This window comes from Lontra canadensis, unplaced genomic scaffold, assembly GCF_010015895.1.
Source record: "Lontra canadensis isolate GAN:19392208 unplaced genomic scaffold, GSC_riverotter_1.0 scaffold86, whole genome shotgun sequence".
NCBI lineage: Eukaryota > Metazoa > Chordata > Mammalia > Carnivora > Mustelidae > Lontra > Lontra canadensis.
In genome coordinates this window covers 156,594-177,135 of record NW_022631080.1, presented here as the reverse complement: position 1 = coordinate 177,135, position 20,542 = coordinate 156,594, and the positions used below count along the sequence as shown (strand labels likewise).

Genomic DNA, 20,542 nt, shown 5'->3' with positions numbered 1-20,542 from the left:
GATCAATTGTTTTGTACAGTTTTAATTTTATAGAAAAATTGAGAGGATGATACAGAGTTCCCATATGCCCAGCACTCAATTTTTTTTATTATTAATAGATGACCTTGATATGGTATATTTGTTACAGTTAATTAACCAATATTGAAACACTGTTATTAACTAAAGTCCATAGTTCACTCACTTTTCCTTACTTTTTAACTAATGTACTTTTTCTCTTTCAGGATCCCACTGGGATAATGTTTAGTTGTCATGTCTTCTTAGGCTCCTCTTGCTGTGACAATTTCTTGGATTTTCATTTGTTTGATGACACTGTCGGCTGTGAGGAGAACTGATCAGGTATTTTGTAGAATGTCCCTCAACTGGGATTTGTCCCATGTTTTTTCACTGTTAGACTTGTGTTCTGCGTTTTGTGGAGGAAGACCACAGAGGTAAAGTGCCATTCCTATAGTCTTGTCACGAGTATGTACTGTCAACATGATTTATCACTGTTAATGTTGGTTTGGTCACCTGGCTGAGGTTTATGTCCACTTTCTCCCTTCTCCACTCAAATGTTAGTTTTTAAAAAATTTTCTTTTGTAGTGTGTTGTTTTGGAATAAAGGCATTGTATACTTGCCACTTAAGTAGTGGGAAGTTATACTCCATCTCCTTTAGGGTGTTCTACCTAAATTATTGGGAATTCTTCTGAATGGAAGATTGTCTCTTCTCCCCCATTTGCTTATTTATGTAGTCATTTCTTTTTATTATTATGGGCTCATGGATAATTATTTTATACTTTAGGTCATAATCCATTACTGCTTTATTGTGTTCCTTAAATTTTTCTAGCCTTGGCCATTGATGAGCTCTTTTGGTTAGCCTGTGTGTTACTTTAACATGCCCCCATTGTTGTGGGGTGGGGTTCCTTTTGAGCACTTCCTTACTTTTGAGCATTGTAAGATACTCCAGACTTGTCCTGTGTATCCCCTGTTTTAGTTCTAGAATCAGCCATTTCTTCTCCACAAAGCCCTGGTTCCTTTCATTAGAGAATGCTAATGATATTAGAAATCAAGATCCGAGTGCTAGGTAGGGTCATTGCTACTTTGGGGTGGTGGTGTTTCTAGGCTCTGTTAGCTGAAATCCCAGGTATACACTATTTGAGTATTTATGCATGTTTATAAATGTTTCTCTGTATCTATTTTTATATACCTATATCAATATTAAGCTAAACATGAGTTTTTACTGATGTCTCCAATGTAATCCATTAAGGCATGGATCATTCTAGCCTCCTCCGCTTGCTTATCTGTAACCTCTCCCAATAATGAAAAACCTGGCTGTCACCGTTCACCATCCATGTACTTAATTGTTCACTCCTACTTCCATGGGAAACACTTTATCAACTAGAGTACAGTGCTTATGTATATTTCCTTTTGCCTTTACTTTAGTCTTACAGATGCCATTCATTTCCAAAATTATGTAGGTCAACAACTCCCCCCTTCCACCAACCCTCTGGGATGACATTGTTTCATACGTTTGTAATACAGTTAGATTATATTGTATGGTGTCTATTCCTTCCTGGGATCCCCTGACCTACTAAATGGCCTTAAATTTGCATACTTTAAGGTTCACTCTTGGGGCGCTGGGGTGGCTCAGTTGGTTAAGCATCTGACTCTTGATTTCGGTTCAGGTCATGATCTCAGGGTGGTGAAATTGAGCCCTGCATCAGACTCTGGGCTGGGTGGGGAGCCTTCTTAAGAGTCTCTCTCTCCCTCTCCCTTGCTCCTCCCTTCCTCAAAAAGAAAAAGGGTTCACTCTTTGTGTTAAAAGTTCTATGGGTTTTGACAAGTACATGATGTCATGTATTTACTATTAGAGTATTATACAGAATAATATCACCACCCTTAAAATTGCCGATGCTCCATCTGTGAACCTGCCCCACAAACCCCTGGCAACCACTTATCTTTTTATTGTCTCTCTAATTTTGCTTTTTCCAGAATGTTCTTGAGATATTTTTAAAGTCACTTTATAAAGGAAACCTTTGATTTTTCTAACCTAGATACTATTTTTTCCTGCCACCAACTCAGTATTCCTAAATGAACAAAATATTTCTAATAAGAATCAATGCTTTCCCATTTTTTTCTTCATATGCCACTCTGTAAGGTTGTTTTACTTTATTTTTTAATATCCTACTTCTTTGGAGCATCTGGGTGGTTCATTCAATGGAGGATGTGGCTCCTGATCTTGGGGTCATGAGTTTGAGCCCCCTGTTGGGCGTAGAGCTGAATTAAAAACTAATAATTGGGCCACTTGGGTGGCTCAGTTGGTTGGGCATCCTGCTCTTGGTTTCGGCTCAGGTTGTGATCTCCTAGTTCATAGGATCGAGCCCCAGGTCAGGCCCACTGGGCTAGGAGTCTGCTTCAGGATTCTCTCTGTCTGCCCCTCCCCCTGCTGGCTTGAGCTCCCACCCTCCCCCCTTTCTTTCTCTCTAATAAATAATTTTTTAAAAAATAAGTAAAAAAAACGAATAATAATATCCTGCTTTTTTTGTTACCATACTCAGGATGGGAGACGATCCCAAGTACCTTTATTTTTATTTTTTGTTGGGGGAGGTCAGTGGGGGGCGACAGGAGTGGCACATATGATGGGTTCTGTAGAGGTGGCAGTATGCAAGCAGATACTCACTTGGGAGTGGGAGAATGGGTGCTCATTTTTTTAAAATTTCTTTAAAAAGATTTTATGTATTTATTTATTTGACAGGCAGAGATCACAAGTAGGCAGAGAGGCAGGCAGAGAGTGAGAGAGAGAGAGAGGAGGAAGCAGGCTCCCTGCTGAGCAGAGAGCCCAATACGGGGCTCCATCCCAGGACCCTGGGATCATGACCTGAGCCGAAGGCAGAGGCCTCAACCCGCTGAGCCACCCAGGCACCCCTTAAATTTAAACTGAATATGGGGGTACCTGGGTGGGTCAGTCTGCCTTAGGCTCAGGTTGTGATCCTGGAGTCCTGGGTTCGAACCCCTCATTGGGCTCTCTGCTCAGCAGGGAGCCTGCTTCTCTCTCTGCCCCTTCCCCCTGCTCATGGTCTTTCTCTCTTTTTCTCTGAAATAAATGAATAAAATCTTTTTTTTTTTAAAGATTTTATTTATTTGACAGAGAGAGACACAGTGAGAGAGGGAATACAAGCAGAGGGAGAAGGAGAAGGGAGAAGGGAGAGGGAGAAGCAGGCTTCCTGCTGAGCAGGGAGCCAGATGCGGGGCTCCATCCCAGGACACTGGGATCATGATCTGAGCCGAAGGCATACACTTAATGACTGAGCCACGCAGGCATCCCAAATGAATAAAATCTTAAAAAAAAATAAAGTGAATATGCTTCTATTTGTTTCTGGGGGACTATAATTAACATGAAAATGCTTTTTTGAGTCTTTTTAGAAAGTTTTTTAAAAAAATTTTTATTTTTATTTATTTGACAGAGAGAGAGAGAGAGAGATCACAAGTAGGCAGAGAGGCAGGCAGAGAGAGAGGAGGAAGCAGGCTCCCTGCTGAGCAGAGAGCCCCATGTGGGGCTTGATCCCAGGACCCTGAGATCATGACCTGAGCCAAAGGCAGAGGCTTAACCCACTGAGCCACCCAGGCGCCCCGCTTTTTGAGTCTTTTAATATAAGTATTATATTGATCTGTAGTATATCTCTAAAATCCTGTGGGATGATTATCTTAGAAATCATTTGGAAGGCTCATTTAGGGGAAATAACAAGTATTGAATTCTTATCCCTTCCTTGTTATTTAGTTGCACCTTTACATATATGCATGGAAAGTCTTGAAATTAGAACCCTTACCTGTACCACTAATAAAAGGTCATTTGTTATGCTCCACTACTGCCCACTTCTTATTGTTGTTTACCTCAAAGAATTTACTATCCAGTACAAAAACCCCTTCTGTTTTATAATCAGGTTTTGATTGAAACTGTCTTTAAGAGTTTTGACATCATCAGAGCCTTACCATGTAGCCAGATAAGTTTGTTTCCTAGATTTGCTGCTTGTTGACTGTGTGACTACAGGCAAATTATTTACCCTCTCTGAGCCTCACATTTCCTCATTGGTAAAATGTGGATGATATTATTGCCTCTTCTGTGGGATAAGGGGGATTAAATGAGATAAAGCACTTAGCCTGGTGTCTGGTACATACATATGGCTCAGTAAATATCATTGAAAACCAAAACTGCCAAAGCAACAAGAAAATGGGTGAAAATTCCAAAGGTTTATATGAGTATACATGTTTCTGTTCAACAGTTATTGGCTGGGCCAGATTAATCAGAAAAATGAATGATTCCTTTACTTAAAAGTCCTCTCAAGACAAGTCTTACTTTTCTTCAAACTTCAGCAGTTTTCACCTCACCAAACTTAAGGTGCTAGCCATGGCTGTCAGCCTGAGATGCTCTTGACTTTCTAGGGGCCTCCTGGGGGTGCCTTTGGTGTTTTACAGAAGGGGCCAGGATGCTAACCGCCTTGTGATACATGGGCCAAGCATGCATGATGAAGAATTATTGTACGCCAAATTACTGTATCCGTAGCCTGTTGTGGAGACACACTAGACCCGACTTAAAGCACTGGCTTTAAACCTTTGATGGAACATAGTGCAGGTGGCGCAGACCCCTCGGTAGGCCAGTGAGTGAAGTGACCTCAGGCTTCTGTGTCTGGGATGCCCTAGGAAGTGTGGAAAGTAGGCAAGCTGGAAAGTATGTGACCCTTTGAAAGGGTGCAGCTGTGCCTCCGCTATAACCAGTCGCCTGCTGTTGCTCTAGCTTCTGATTTTTTTCAGAGAAAAGTTGGGTATCCAGATTGTTATGTAAAATTTCTCTATTTTAAAGTGTGGCTCAGGGCACCTGGCTGGCTCAGTCAGTGGAACATGCGACTCTTGATCTCCAGGTTGTGTGATTTCGAGCCTCACTTTGGGTATAGACATGACTTAAAGAAGTAAAGAATCTTCCAAAAAAAATAATGTGGCTCAGCTTTTTTCTTTAACATTATTGAGGTCAAAGCAAAAAGATCAGGGGGCTGGATTTGTCCTACAGACCATTGGTTTGTAATCTCTGCTATAATTATTTTAGGAAGTGAGCTAAAATGTGATAGAAGGGAACACTCAGGCACATAACTGCACTACCCTGCATATATTTGCTGATTTCTGAGAATGCTGTGGAAATAAAGCACCGGGTGTGAGCTCATTTTCTAGAGTGTGGAGAATGGCATCATCACAGCAGAGCTTTGGGGGAAATTTGTCTGTTTGGGAGGAGGAATTCTATTGGGAGAAATCCTAGTAGCTGCTTTTTGAGCCCACTGCACCTCGTGGTGCTGGCTCTCCTGAGTGGGAGTGAGGGCAGCTGCACCACCAGAAGAAGCCTCAGAGTGATTCCACTGCTAAGCGTAGCGTCTGGGCCCCCTGACTCTCCATCCTGCCCTCAGAGATTGGAAGTTGCCCACAAAGCTGACAAACAACAAAGTTCCACCCTGTAGAATGTCTTGGTTTATGTGGCTTTAGAACCCTACACAGCTCCACAGTCCACAGCTGTGGCCATCTGTGCTTTAGTGGGGGTGTTTCAAGGGTGTCCCAGGAGTTAGGCCACAGCCTCACCTAGCCAGTATAGTTCAGATACTGCTTGAGTTCTCTGGTTGGTTTCACATCGTCACTCATCACTTTAAAATTGTCTAAAAAGAAGCAGCCTGTTAAAATGTGAAGAAACAAAGTCTGTATCTCTTTTGCATAGTTGTTGCATACATTGATAATATCTGGGCAAGACTAGATGGTGTGTTTTGATGTGTATCATATCAAAATCTATAATGTAGGCTACTATAGGACAGTGTTTCATTTTGGTTGTATTCAGTGGGATTGAATGCAGAAATGTACTGTAATACATTATTTTAAAATGTTGTTTTTTAGGGAAACAGGCTCATCTTACTGGCTAGAATAGTTTGTAAACTCTCTGTTGTTTTAACCTCTCATCAGAAAGGAAATTGTTTTTTTTTAAGGAAGAATTTTAACATTCTTTTAATCAGCAGGAAATTATTGAGAGTGTTATAGGTTGTGAAATACTTAGTAGTTATCCATGTCAGTTCGTGCTTATGTGAATGACCATTTGTATAGGGCAGAGTGCTAACCACTGTTCAGATTACGGACATAATCCCTTAAAGAGAAATTTTCATATTTGCTGTAACAAGTAGGCCTACTATTAATCATCTATCTAGGGATGCCTAGGTGACTCAGTCGGTTAAGCGTTTGCCTTCGGCTCATGATCCCAAGATCCTGGGATTGAGCCCTGCATTGGGCTCCTTGGTCACTTGGTCATTGGGGAGACTGCTTCTCCCTCTCACTCTGACTCCTGCTCCCCCTGCTTATGCTGTATCTCTCTGTCAAATAAATAAATAAAATAAAGTAAAAAATTCATCTTTTCAGATGGTTGCCATTTTTGTGGGTATGTAAATTATTGGCTTTGATTATAAAGATGCTTTTTAATATTTTTTTCCAAAGACAAGTATTTATAACCCTTAAGAAAAGGACATTTTTTCCCTTCTAGTTCTGCCTTGTTTGTATCCTAAAACAGCTTGTTTATACAAGGATTCTTTGCTCCCCTCTCAGCCCTTCACTTCCCACCCCCGTAACCCCATTTTTGGATGATAAAGTGATGGGGGTTTCTTGTCCTTTTTCCCCAAAGAAAGGCGCTCATCCTCACCTTCTGGCAATGTCCTTGTTACCTACCAGTGACGTAGTGGAAAGAGCACAGCCTTTGGAGAAGGCAGACTTGGATTTGAGTCATGATTCTGCCCTATGCCCATTCTTTAGGTTGTTTTCTTACCTGTAAACTAGAGATCATCACAGCTACCTTTGAGGACACAGTTGTTCAGTAAATGGTATATGATAGCAGTAATGGTGAAATTAATGGTAACTTTGGTGTTGGTGGCACCTGAGGTTTTAAAGGTAGACAGAGCTGGCAGAGAGCTAGCAGCTTCCAAGACCTCAGAACTGGACAGAACCCAAGCTCTTGCTTGACACCTAATCCATCTTTGTTTTTGTTTACCCTTGTTGCCTTTTCTTTTTTTGTAAAAAGGCAATTATCTTTATATTTTAAAGACTTGAAATTAGGATTGAGAAATGAATAAAATAGTTCTTTGGAGCCATTAGGGAAGCTTGAGTTAAGCTTTTGGGTGCTTCAGAAGCTCTTTGTGGATAACAGTTAAGTAGCTATCAAGTGTTCTGAATGTGGTTAGCCCCTCAAGTGTGAAGTATCATTTCCTGGTGGGAAAGTTGTCATCATTTCTGTAAATACAAGCAGATTTGATGACTAAGGTCATTTTTACCATTAAATTCAGTGAATTACATTTTTCTTTTCTATTTTACCTAACAAATATTCATTTAATATCTAGTCTGTGCCAGGCCCTGTGCCTAATCAATTGAATACCCTCAAAGGAGATATTGAATTATAGAATCTAAGAGTTGTAGGGCTTAGCCTTTTAATTGAATGAAAGTCCTAAAGCCTTAGAGCTGTGCTGTCCAGTAAGGCAGCCACTGCTAACTGTAGGTGGCTGCCGACTACTTGAAATGTGGCTAGTCTGAATTGTCATGTGCTGTTAGTATAAAATGCACAATGGATTTCAAAGGTCTAGTTGGAGAGAAATACGTAAAATAGCTCATCATTTTTATATTGATCATATATTTTAAAAATACTATTTTTGATCAGATTAAATAAAATGTATTAAAATTTCACCTTTGCTTTTTCCTTCATGTGGCTACTAGGACATTTAAAAGAACTTGCAGTATATTTTTATTGGTGCTGTCTTTGACCTTCAGTGACTTGGCAGTGTTACTCATCTAGTTAGGACTCCTGTGGCTGTGCAAATTATAGATCATCTTCCTATGAAAATGGCAGATAATGTTTGTTTTGATGAAAATGGTGGGTAATTCAAACATATTTAAAGATTTTATTTATTTGAGAGAGAGCACGTGCAGGCTAGAGGGAGAGGGAGAGAGAATCCAAAGCAGACTACTCACTGAGCACAGACGCAGGTCCTGATCTCACAACCATGAAATATGCCTGAGCCGAAACCCAGAATCAGCTGCTTAACTGACTGAGCTACCCAGGCACCAAACAGGATTGAATTGACCCTAAAGACTAAAGTTAACACTAAGGACTTTGAAATAAGGTACATTTTAAATTAAGCCTGGATTGTTAATCTGGTAGACTATTTTAGCTTTTCAGATTTGGGATATTTTAAGAATGGAAAACTGTAAAAACATACTCACAGATTGAGTAGCTTAAATCAGTTTTCTCTTTTTCCTAAGCATTCACAAATTGTTTTACATAGGTGATCCCTGATCCCCCAATATTTTACTGGGGGTGTGTTTAGGAGGTAGGGAACAAGTTTTGTGTATATATTTTATCTTATTAGGTAGATTGGTTTGGTATAGTGAAAGTCACTTCATTATTTAACAGACATTTGAGCAAGTGTGGGCTAAGGCTCTGGAAACGCAGGGGTGAACAAAGCATAGCCTCTGAATAGAACTACAACCTTTTTGTTTTTGTTTTGTTTTGTTTTGACTTTTTATTTGGAAATAATTCCAGAAGTACAGAAGTTGTGAGAGTAAAAATTATACAAAGAGCACATCCTTTATCCATATTCACCTATTAACATTTTCCTCCATTGGCTTTATTTGTTCCCTCTCTCTGTGCATGTATGTGTGTGTGTGTGTTTGTGTACATGCACACATGTACACATACATACTATGTATTTTTTTCCTGAATCTTTTGAGATTAAGTTGGCATATGCTTTACCCCTAAATATTTCATTGCCTAATTTCCTAAAACTAAGTGTAACCTCACATAAAACTAGCACAGTTATCAACTCAGTAAATTTAGTAAATCCAGTAAATTAAACATAATGGAATATTTTTCATAATCTACCATCTGTCTCTCATTTTTGTTAATTGATCATTCTTTTATAACATTTTCCCCACTTAGTATAGGACCCAGTCTAGGGTCAGTTATTAGACTAGTTGTTATATATTTTGTCTCTTTTAATCTGTGATATTTTTCTTGCCTTTTTCTTTTATAACATTGACATTTTTAAGATGACATGCTCACCTTGTCTCCACCCCTCTTTTTTTTTTTTTTTTAAATAGAGCATTTATTGTTTGGCTTTGTTTCTTTCCTCATAAGTTTCAGGTTCTGCATTCCTTTTTTTTAAGATTTTATTTATTTGAGAGAGAGAACACAAGCAGGGGGAGTAGAAGGCAGAGGGAGAGGGAGAGGGAGAAGCAGGCTTCCTGCCGACTGAGGAGCCTGACACGGGACTCAATCCCAGGACCCTCGGATCATGACCTGAGCTGAAGCCAGATGCTTGACCATCTGAGCCATGCAGGTGTCCCTCAGGTTCTGCATTCCTAACAGGAATACTGTAAAGTAATATGTTTTCTCAGGGTGACCTGTCTGGAGGTGTATGTTGTCCATCTTTCCCTCATTGATGTTAATTTTCATTAGCTAGTCGTGATATCGTTTGATTTATCTACTGTGTAACCCCCCCCCTTGCAACTAATAAGCTGTTCATTGGGGGTATACTTGAAGACCATTTACACATACTACTCTTCATCCAGATCTACTCCTAGATTTAGCATCCTTGATGATTTTTTTCTTGAAGCAGTCTGTACTGTGATGTCTGCAAAATGATGTTTTTTTAAGGCTTTAGCACTCCTTGAATGTTTACCGGTTGGATTCTACCATATATAAAAGTCCTCCCTTCTCCATTTATGTATGTATTTAATACTGATAGCAGCTCGTGGGTTCCTGTTTTCTATAAGCCTGTAATTCATTACTGTCCTTAATTATTTTGATACTCAAATTGTCACAGATTTGGCCAGTGGGAACCGCTTTAAGCTCCCAGGTCCTTAGCACAAGCTCCCATCATTTTTGAGTACTTCCCTTACTCAGTGGTGTAACAGCATGTTCTGGGTAGAGCAACAGTTCATATGAGACCTTTAGGTACCCTAGGGGCTTCATTGTCATGTGTTTGGTGCACCTGTGAGGATAAGCACAACCTGCAGTTACAGCATATGGAGGGTCCTCTAGCATGGTGTGGGTACAGGAAATGCTTGGTGGCCAGGATTCGGGGAATGGTGTTGCCAGTGGAAGCCTCCAGAGAGGAAGTGCCATCAGTACCGGTGTGTACAGGACCAGTGTGGCTTTGAGAAGCAGTGGGAGGAAGGAAGAAAAGCATCTCAGGCAGATGGATGATCATGGTATCATGCCCTAGGAGGAGGTAACACAGGACAGCCATGCACAGGATTACACCTGGCTCTGTTCTGTTGGGGTGCAGAGTGGAGGCGACATGATCAGATCTGCATCTTAGAGCACTAATACTCTGGCTGTGATGTTGGAGGAAGGGAAGACCAGAGGTGAGAGAGCAGCAGGAAGTTGGAGCCTTAATGTTGATGACAGTATTAAAAAATGCCCTTAATAGTAACTAATGCTTTCTGACTTAGTAACGGTTGACATTTAAATTTTACTACAGCCCTACTATTATTTCCATTTTGTAGGTGAAATTTCAAAGGTGTGAGGATTGAGTATATTTCTTAGACACTAACAGATGGCAAAAATGGGGTGGAAACCATGATCACTTCCTTTCACCCTCTAGTTGGTTGTGCAAGAATGGGAAGTCAGGGATCACACCCTAGTTTCTAGTATTGTTACTGAGTGAATAGTGGTGACATTCATGGAGAGAACAGAGAGCATTTGGGTGAGGATTTCCTCTTTGAACATATTGACAATTATCTTTGGGCATATCCAGATGGTGCTCTGTAGTAGGCAGGTGGCTGTATGTGTCTGGAGTCTTGCAGAGAGCATGATGTTCAAGATACCGATTTGGGAATCCTCAGCCTTTAAATGTTACTGAATGCCTAGTAGTGGATATAATCACTGGTTAAAAGGATGCAGAATGAAAAAAGGGAGGAAATTAGGACAAAAACCAGACAGATGTTAATGGGATAAAAGAGGTGGGAAGAAACCAGGATAGTATGTTGTCAAAGAGGCTAAAAAAAGAAGTATCAGTCAATGTTGTCAGAGGCTGCAGAGATCAAGGGGACATAGGGACCAGAAAATAAATGATCTAGATTTAGCATCAGAGAGATAAGTATTTCAGTGGAGCAGTGATAAGAGCCAGATTAAAGCAGACTAAGGAATGAATTGTAGGGAGAAGAGTACAGGGTGGACAGAAAGCCCCCATGTGTGCCAAGCATATTCCCCCACATTTCAGTTTTCCTTCATGTTCATTAGACAGCTTTCGTGTCGTGGCTGGAGGTCATTAAAGCAGTCACTAATGGCTCTTTTTATCTGTGGTTAGGCAGAATCTCATAGATATGGGCTTTGTGGCCACTTGGTAGACAGAAAGAGTGTCCATAACCCTTGACAATCTTAGCTTGGAAGGAAGAGGAGAGCAAGCCAGACACCCAGTGAAAGCCAGCAGTTTGTGTGCAAAGTGAAATGCCCTGCCTATAATCAACATCGAGTTTGAGATTACATGGTGATTGTTTTTTGAGTATCTACTTAATTATAAACCAGCAAAAGTAATACTGAATTCAGTATTTTCCTTAAACATTTTTATTTCTTCATTTGTTTTTCAAAGATCCTTTCAGTTTTTTAAATTTAATTTTTTAAATAATTTTTTTAAAATTTTATTTTTTCATTGTTCCAAGATTCATTGTTTATGTACCACACCCAGTGTTCCATGCAATATGTGCCCTCCATAATACCCACCACCAGGCTCACCTAACCCCCCACCGCCCTCCCCTCCAAAAGCCTCAGATTGTTTTTCAGAGTCCACAGTCTCTCATCCTTTGTCTCCCCCTCCGATTTACCACAATTCACTTTTCCTTTCCTTCTCCTAATGTCCTCCATGTTATTCCTTATGCCCCACAAGTAAGTAAAACCATATGATAATTGATTTTCTCTGCTTGACTTATTTCACTCAGCATAATCTCCTCCAGTCCAGTCCATGTTGCTACAAAAGTTGGGTATTCATCCTTTCTGATGGAGGCATAATATTCCATTGTGTGTATGCATTATATCTTCTTTATCCATTCGTCTCTTGAAGGGCATCTTAGCTCCTTCCACAGTTTGGCGATTGTAGCCATTGCTGCTATGAACATTGGGGTACAGATGGCCCTTCTTTTCTTAATTTTTTAAATCCAAGAATAGTGGACTTACAATGTCAGTTAGAGGTACACAACAGACAACAGAGTGATTCAACAATTCTATATGTCAGGAATGCTCACTACAATAAATGTAGCTACTATTTGCATGATAGATCATTATTACAGTATATTATTGACTGTTTTTCCTATGCTGTACTTTTTATCCCCATGACCTGTTTATTTTATAACTGCATGTTGGTACCTCTTAATCCTCTTCATGTTTTTCGCCCATCCCTCCTTCCTGCTGGCAGTCACTAGTTTGTTCTCTGTGTTTATGAGTCTGTTTCTGTTTTCTTGCTTGCTTGTTCATTTTGTTTGTTTTTTTTTTTAGATTCTACTTGTAAGTGGAATCATATAGTATAGGTCTTTCTATGATTGGCATTTCACTTAGCATAATACCCTGTAGGTTAGTGTTGTTGTGAATGACAAGATGTTATTATTTTTTGTGGCTGAGTAATACTCCATTGTGTATATATACTGCATGTTTTTTACCATTCAGCTGTCAGTGGACACTTGGGATATTTCTGTAACTTGGCAATTGTAAGTAATGCTGCAGTAAAAGTGGGGGTGCATGTATCTTTTCAAATTAGAGTTTTCATTTTCTTCAGGTAAATACCCTGCAGTAGAATCACTGGATTGTATGGTAGTTCTATTTTTAATATTTTGGGGGAACCTCCATACTGTTTAACATAGTGGCTGCCCTACTTTACATTCTCATCATTAGTGAACAAGGTTTTTTTTTCCTTCCACATCCTCATAACACTTATATTTGTCTTTTTGATATTAAACATTTTGACAAGAGTGAAATGCTAATTCATTGTGATTTTGATTTTCATTCTCAGGCTGAGTGATGTTGAGTGACTTCTCATGTGTCTGTTGGTCATCTGCATGTCTTTGCAAAATATGCCCATTCAGGTTTTCTGCCCATGTTTTAATTGGAATGTTTGGTGTTTTGTTTTGTTTTTGGTGGTGTATGCATTCTTTATATATTTTCTCCCCTTCAATAGCGAGTGTCTTCTCCCCTTCAGTAGGTTGTCTTCTAGGTTTGTTGATGGTTTCTTTTGCCGTGTAAAAGCTTTTTAGTTTGACGTACTCCCCATAGTTTTTCTTCTGTTTCCCTAAAGGGAAATCAAGAAAAATGTTGCTAAGGCTGATGTCCAAGACATGACTGCCTATGTTTTCTTTTAGGGTTTTTATGCTTTCAGGTCTCACATTTAGGTCTTTAATCTATTTTGAATTTATTTTCGTGTATAAGAAAGCAGTACAGTTTCATTTTTTTGACATGTAGCTCTCTGGATTTTTTTTTTTTTTTTAGCACCGTTTATTGAGGAGACTGTTTTTTCCCCATTGTATATACTTGCTTCCTTTATTGTAGATTAACTGACCGTGTAAGCCTGGGTTTTTTGTGAGAGGGAATCTGTGTTCTGTTTCATTTATCTCAAGTGTCTATTTTTATACATTACTATACTATTTTGATTACTGTATCTTTGTAATATAGCTTGAAATTTAGCATTGTGATATTTCCAGCTTTGTTCTTCTTTTCTGTAGAGTGCTTTGGCTGTTTGAGGTCTTTTGTGGTTTTGTACAAATTTTGGTATTATTTCTAGTTCTGTGAAAAATGTTGTGGATGTTTTGATAGGGCTTGCACTGAATCTGTAGACTACTTTGGGTAGTATGGACATTTTAACAATAATCATTATACCACTCCATGAGCCTGATGTATCTTTCCATTTTTTTGTGTCATCTTCAGTTTCTTTCATTAGTGTCTTATAGTTTTTCAGAGTACAGGTCTTTAATCTCCTTGATTAAGATTATGTTACATATTTTATTCTGTTTTGATGCACTTGTAAATGGGATTCTCTCACTTTGTCGTTAGTGTATAGAAAGGCAGCAGACTTCTATATATTTTGTATCCTGTAACTTTACTGAATTCATTTATTCTAACAGTTTCTTGGTGGCGTCTTTGGGGTTTTTTTCTATATAGTGTCTTGTCACCTGTGAATAGTGACCATTTTATTTCTGCCTCACCACTTGGATGCCTTTTATTTCAAGAGTCTGATTGCTGTGACTAGGACTTCCAGTACCTTGTTGAATAAAACCCGTGAGAGAGGACATCCTTGTCTTGTTCCTGACCTTAGGGGAAAAACTCAACTTAATCTCCATGGAGTATACTGTTTTTCATCTAGGGCCTATATTATGTTGAGTTATCTTTCATCTGAACCCACTTTGTTGAGTGTTTTTATCATGGATGCATGTTGGATTTCATCACATTTTTTTTCTCCATCTATTGAAATGGTCATATACTTTTTATACTTTTGTTAATGTGGTACATCACGTTCATTGATTCTTAGATATTGAACCATCCTCACATCCCTGGAATAAATCCCACTTGATTGCGGTGAATGACTTTGTCAGTGTATAGAATTTGGTTTGCTCATATTTTGTTGATGATTTTTGCCTTTTTGGTTTATCAGGGATATTACGCCGTCATTTTTTATTTTTTTAATTTTTCAAATTATTTATTTATATATTTTTAAAATATTTTCTTTTGTGGGGGACACCTGGGTGGCTCAGTCTGTTAAGCGTCTGCCTTCGGCTCAGGCCATGGTCCCAGGGTCCCGGGATCGAGGCTCACGTTGAGCTCCCTACTCGGCAGGGAGCCTGCTTCTCCTTCCTCTTCTGCCTGCTGTTCCCCCTGTGCTTGTGCTCTCTATCTTCCTGTCAAGTAAATAAATAAAAGTCTTTAAAAAAAAGATTTAATTTTTTTATTTGACAGAGACAGCGACAGAGGGAACACAAGCGGTGGGGAGTGGGAGAGGTTGAAGCAGGCTTCCCACTGAGCAGGGAGCCTGACATGGGGCTCCATCCCAGGACCCCGGGATCATGACCTGAGCCAAAGGCAGACGCTTAATGACTTAATGACTAAGCCAGCCCAATGCCCTACTCTGTCATTTTTAAAATGAGATTTATTTATTTGATAGAGATCACAAGTAAGCAGAGAGGCAGGCAGAGAGAGGGGGGAAGCAGGCTCCCGGCAGAGCAGAGAGCCCGATGTGGGGCTCAATGCCAGGACCCTGGGATCATGACCTGAGCCAAAGGCAGAGACCTAACACACTGAGCCACCCAGGTGCCCCAAAGCCTGTGTATCTTGATGGATTTTCTGTGTCAGTGATCTATCCATTGATGTAAGTAGAATGTTAAAGTGTCTTAGAATTATTATATTATTCTGTTTCTCCCCTTTTGTTTATTAACATTTCTTTTATGTATTTAGGTTCCCTAATGTTGGATATGTATTTATAACTGTAAAATTCTCTTGTTGGAGTGATCCTTTTATTATTACATAATGTTCTTCTTTGTCTTTTGTTTCAGTCTTTGTTTTATTTTATTATGATCTTTTAAAATACTTTATCTATTTTAAAGAGAGAGAAAGAGCCCAAGAGAGAGCAGAGAGCGCAAGCAGGGAGGTGAGGAGAGGGGCAGAGGGAGGGGCAGAAGTGAACTCCCTGCTGAGCAGGGAGCCCAATGTGGGGCTCTATCCCAGGATCCCATGATCATGACCTGAGCCGAAAGCAGACGCTTAACTGACTGAGCGACCCAGATGCCTCACAGTCTTTGTTTTAAAGTTTATTTTGTCTCATATTGCTAACCAAGCTTTTTTTGGGGGGGAGGGGGCTTTCATTTGCATGGAATATTTTTCTAGCTCTTCAATTTCAGTCTGTATGTGTCTTTTTGTCTGAAGTCTCTCATAGGCAGCATGTAGATGGGTCTTTTTTTTTTAATGCATCATTCAGTCAACCTGTGGCTTTTGATCAAAATATTTAGGTCATTCACACTTAAGGTAATTATTGATATATATGTACTTATTGTCATTTGTTAATTTTTTCTGATAGCTTTTGTAGTTGTCTGTTTCTTTATTCTCTTGCTCTTCCCTCATGATTGGTGACTTTTAGTTTTATGCTTGGATTCCTTTCTTTTTTATTTTTTGGTGTTTCTCTTAGAGGTTTTTGAGTTGTAGTTACCTTGAGGTTCATATAAAACATCCTAAGTATATAGCAGTTTATATTAAGTTGATGATTGTTAAAGTTCTATCACATTCTAAAGAATTGCATTTTTACTTTCGCATCCGTCTTTTATATGTTTTACATCTTTTTATTTTGTGACTCTCTTAATTTTTTAGATACAAATGATTTTTACTATTGTGGCCTTTTAGCCTTCATACTCACAGTGTAAGTGATTGATGTACCATGTGTGCCTTTCCCCTAGAAATTTTTTCCTTTCATCGTTTTCTTACCTCTCGTCATGGCTTTTTCTTTTCCACTTAAAGAAGTCCCTTTAGCATTTCTTATAAGGCTGGTTCATTGGTGATGAACTCCTTTAACTTGTTTTCTGGGTAACTCTGTCTTTCCTTTGATTTTATGTGATAACCTTGTAGCGCGGAGGATTGTTGGTTGTTGGTTTTGTCCTTTCAGCACTTTGAGTACATCTTGCCACTTTCTTTTGGCCTGCAAAGTTTCTGCTGAAAAATCAGCTGATATCCTCATGGGTTTTTTTGTTGTGGATAACTGTTTGGTTTCCTCTTGCTGCTTGTAAGATCTTCTCATTATCTTTAATCTTTGACATTTTAATTATTACGTGTTTTAGTTTGGGCCTTTTTTGGGTTCATCTTATTTGGGGCTCTCTGCTTCTTGAACCTGGGTGTCTCTTTCATTCCCTAAGTTAGAGAAGTTTTCAGCTATTATTTCTTTCTATTATTTCTTCCCCTTTCTCTCTTAGCTCCTTCTGAGATCCATACCCTGGGAATGTTAATTTGAGTGATGTTGTCACAGAGGTCCCTTAACCATCTTCATTTTTTAAAAATTCCTTTTTCTTTTGGTGTTTAGCTTGAATGTTTTTTTCTTCCCTGTTTTCTGGAGTGCTCTTCTGTTCTTCTGCATCCTTTAATCTCCTGCTGAGTACTTCAGGTATATTTTTTATTTCAGTTATTTTAGTCTTTACCTCAGATTTAAATTTTTTTTTTTGATTTTTTTTTAAATTTATTTATTTATTTATTTGACAGAGACAGAGAGGGAACACAAGCAGGAGGAGTGGGAGAAGGAGAACAGACTTCCCACTGAGCAGGGAGCCCAACATAGGGCTCGATCCCTGGGATCATAACCTGAGCTGAAGGGAGATGCTTAATGACTGAGCCACCCAGGTGCCCCATATTTTTTTTTTTTTCAAAAAACATTGTGTTTTTGTTGAAGTTCTTAGTGAATTCATCTCTTCTCTCAAGTCTGGCAAGCAACTTTATGATCATTACTTTGAAATATTTGTCAGGTAGATGACTTATGTCATTTTGGTTTAGTTATTTTCTTGAAATTTTGTCTTACAAGCATATTCCTCTATCCCTTTTTAAAATTTGGTGTTTTGTGTTTATTTCTATGAATGAGGTGAAAGAGCTGCCTCTCCCAGTCTTAGAAGAGTGGCCTTGTGTAGGCACATCCCCTATGTAGACTGTGTGTTCCTCACACGTTTGGGTAGCTGGCTGTGTGGGGCTGTAATCCGTGGGTCTCCAGGTCCTGGGGCACTCCGCACTGCGTCTGCCCTAATGGAAAACTAAGGCACAACCTGGCGTGGATGTAGGTGTCTCAGGGGGCTTTGCCCTGTACCTCCTTTGTGATACTACTGGAGCCATATTGGATATAGGTGAGGTGTGCCCTGGTGTGCGCCATCCTGGGGCCGCCCTGCTTGGATGGCTGGAGCTGGTATGTGCTTTGAGCCCAGAACTAGCCGAAGTGGCGGGCTGCTAGGACACCAGTCTTTGCTCCTGTCTCGTGGGAGGGGGAAAGTCAACTGTGGCAGTCACTAGCACCTCTGACCCCAGGGAGAGTTCCTGTAGTTACTCCACTGTTTGGTGGATATTCTGGGGTTAATAAATGGTTTTCCTTCACTTATAGTCTAGTTACCCTTTATTTATTTATTTTTAGGAAAAGACTTTTTATTTATTTGACAGAGAGAGGAAGCACGAGCAGGGGGAGTGGGAGAGGGAGAAGCAGGCAGGTTCCCTCTAGAGCAGGGAACCTGATGTGGAACTCCATCCCAGGAACCCTGGGATCATGGCCTGACCTGAAAGCAGACGCCCAACGATTGAGCCATCCAGGCACCTCTCTGGTTACCCTTTACACTGCAGCTTATTTTCTGTGCCCTGGGCAGGTGAATCTGCACATGCATCTGTCAGTGATACCTTCCATTATTGCAGTTTGTGGCATCAAGGTGGGGTTGCCCTTGTTACCATGCGTCTCTTTGTCTTGCTGTTCTGATTGAGGTCCCTCTAGCCTTGTATTGTGCAGAAGGTGTTCCGTCAGCCCCCGTTCTTCAGGGGGAATTGATCTATATATAGGCATAAATTTGGTGTGTCCATGGGACGAGATAAGTTCAGGGTCTTCCTATACTGCCTTCTTAGACCCATCTGAACATTTTTTATTTTTGAAAAACTGATTGTAGTTCTCTACATTGCCTCCAAGTAATGGCATGATTTAAAGTTTCAGGGCTTATTTGCAAGATAAAGAAGATTTGCTGTGGAATGGTCCTTCCTTATGTGTGTGCTTTAGACCATGTAGCTTAAAATTGTGGTTTCCATGCCTCTTAAGATGATGCAGGTGTTTACTTTGCATACTTAAAAATATTTGACCATCTAGTGAGTGAACACAGCAGAAATTATGGGATTGTATGGTATACACTACGTTTTTCCCCTTTAAAAAAATGGGAAATATATGTAGTTGAACCCTTGAGCAACATAGGTTGAAACTGTATGGGTCTACTTACATGCAGATTTTTTAAAAATATTTTTTTATTTATTTGACAGAGATCACAAGTAGGCAGAGAGGGAGGCACAGAGAGAGAGGGGGAAGCAGGCTCCCCACTGAGCAGAGAGCCCGATGGGGGACCCGATCCCAGAACCCTGAGATCATGACCTGAGCCAGAGGCAGAGGAGGCTTAACCCACTGAGCCACCCAGGTGCCGCTTATATGCAGATTTTTTAAAATAAATACAGTCAGTGCTATAAATGTTTTTTTCTTCCTTTGATTTTCTTAATATTTTTCTCTAGTTTTTACTCTATTGTAAGTGTACAGTATATAATATGTCATTTCCACTACAAAATGCATATTGATTAATATGTTATTAATGATTAATATGATTAATATGACTTTTTATGTTATCAGTAAGATCAGCAGTCGGCTATTAGTAGTTAAGTTTTTGGGGGAGTCAAAAGTTAAATACAGGGGCACCTGGGTGGCTCAGTGGGTTAAGCCTCTGCCTTTGGCTCAGGTCATGATCCCAGGGTCCTGGGATCGAGCCCTGCATCGGCCTCTCTGCTCGGGAGGGATCCTGCTTCCCCCTCTCTCTCTGCCTGCCTCTTTGCCTACTTGTGATGTCTGTCTGTTAAATAAATAAACAAAGTATAAAAAAAAGTTAAATACGGATTTTTGAATGCCCTGGGGTTGGTGCCCATAACCCCTGTGTCATTCAGAGGTCAGCTGTATTAAAACGTATATCAGTTCATTGATTCTTGATGTTGCCAGTTAATTTATGAATTATTATTTCACTAGTTGCCTTTTTATATATGGGTGCTCAGCTTGAGTAGTGCCAGTGAGATTGGATGTTAATTTTCTCCACTCAAACTGTACCCTTAAATCCTGCCATTGTAGCACCTCTGCCAGTAGCTTTAGAAATAAGTGAAAGCCCAGCTGTTTAGGTCTGGCTGATGATGGGCCAGCAGCAGTATCTTTTTAGTTAATTTTTTCTTCCAAGATTTTATTTAAATTCAAGTTAGTTAACATGTAGTGTAGTATTGGTTTCAGGAGTAGAATTTAGTGATCCATCCCTTACATACAACACCAGTGCTCATCACAAGTGCCTTCCTTAAATACCCATTACTCATTTAGCCCATCCCCCTACCCACCTCCCCTCCCACAAAGCATCATCTTTAAAAACAAAGGAGTCTACATTTCCATTTGTGTTTGCTAAGTTATTTCCTTTAGACTTTGGGTTTCCTTTACTCATACTTCAAATCCAAATCTTTTTGTCTCAAAGTACAAGTAGAATGTAAAACAGACAGGACAGGTAATGCTTTGTGGTGTTATCATCAAGTCCTTGTTTTCTTATTACTGTAGACGTCAAAATGATTTCTCTGCTCTGGGGAGTGATGTGATAGCCCTTGGGAAAACCTGAGTGATTATACACAAGTAGCATTTCTCAAGGCTAGTGAGATAAGGTTGCCAAAATAGTAATACTCTGTAGTTTTAATCTAGCTGGTGCTTTATTTTTTTTTAAGCATTAAACTGAAACTGAAGTTTTGGGGATG

At 39.7% G+C, this 20,542-nt stretch overlaps 1 protein-coding gene across 2 annotated transcripts in view; it reads left to right on the top strand.

Annotated features, from left to right (window-relative positions):
• The window catches only part of TAB3 (TGF-beta activated kinase 1 (MAP3K7) binding protein 3), a 55,178-nt gene that overhangs the window by 6,381 nt on the left and 28,255 nt on the right, over window positions 1-20,542 (top strand). Inside the window, exon 3 of one of the 2 annotated variants that reach the window (XM_032883120.1) lies at window positions 222-336. The gene's annotated coding sequence lies outside the window, so the exon portion shown is untranslated. Of the gene's footprint in view, window positions 1-221; window positions 340-20,542 lie in introns of both variants that reach the window. The other variant, XM_032883121.1, reaches the window with a different exon arrangement.